Here is a 1,024-nt window from a genome sequence, read left to right as displayed (position 1 = left end):
TGAACCTTATCGATAGCCGCGGTACTATCCCAATGGATCAAGAAACATGGAACCGGTCTTTACCATAAAAGGACCTCTACTAGCAAGTTTCTTAACCAACTTGCTATTTCACTAGCTATGGCTAGTGCTATCAATTATTCTTCCATAGTGGACTCATCTAAGATAGTCCGTTTCTTTGTTTCCAAGAAACAACACCACCAGTTATATTGAAAATATAGCTACCGGTTGCCTTGAAGTCTTTTGACAAGGTATTCCAATCAGCATCACTGTATTGTTCAAGAACAGCGGGAAACTTACCATAGTGTAATTCAAAGATATTTTATTTAAACTTACCTAGTAATCTTGACAACAGGGATTACACCCGCTTCTCCAAGATCATTCATTTTAAAATTGGCATTCAACAATGATCTCACTTTAGTTACTGCATGAATATTTAAACCAAATGTCAATAGGTCATCCACATACACAGACATAATAGTACAAATGTCATTTTCAAATTTGTAATAATTACATTTATCACCTTCATTTACTCTTAAGTCATCCGACATGATAAGTTTATCAAACCTTTCATGCTAAAAAGTAGGTGATTGCTTACTACTATATATAGTCTTATCTAACTTGTGAACTTTCCTTTTCTGCCAGTAGATCACAAAACCTCCGAGTTGATCCATGTAAATTGCCTTCTCTAATTCACCGTTTAAGAAGGCAGTCTTAATTTCCATCTAGTGGATCACTAGATTATGGATGAAAGTTATAGAATTTAAAAATCTGATGGAGGTCATCCTAGAGACTGGTGAAAATATGTCAAAGAAATCCATATTTTCTCTTTGTCGAAAGCCTTTAACCACTAAACGACCCTTATACCTTTCAACAGTACCATCGGGTCTCAACTTCTTCTTAAAGGTCCATTTACATCCTATTTACTTATAGCTATGAGGTAAATCAACCAAATGCCAAGTCTTATTGGATTCCAAAGAATCCATCTCGATTTTAAGGGTTTCTTGCCAAAGATCGGCTTCTAAAG

This window comes from Apium graveolens, chromosome 1 (genome assembly GCF_009905375.1).
Source record: "Apium graveolens cultivar Ventura chromosome 1, ASM990537v1, whole genome shotgun sequence".
NCBI classification, from domain to species: Eukaryota; Viridiplantae; Streptophyta; class Magnoliopsida; order Apiales; family Apiaceae; genus Apium; species Apium graveolens.
Note: the sequence above shows the minus strand (reverse complement) of the source record.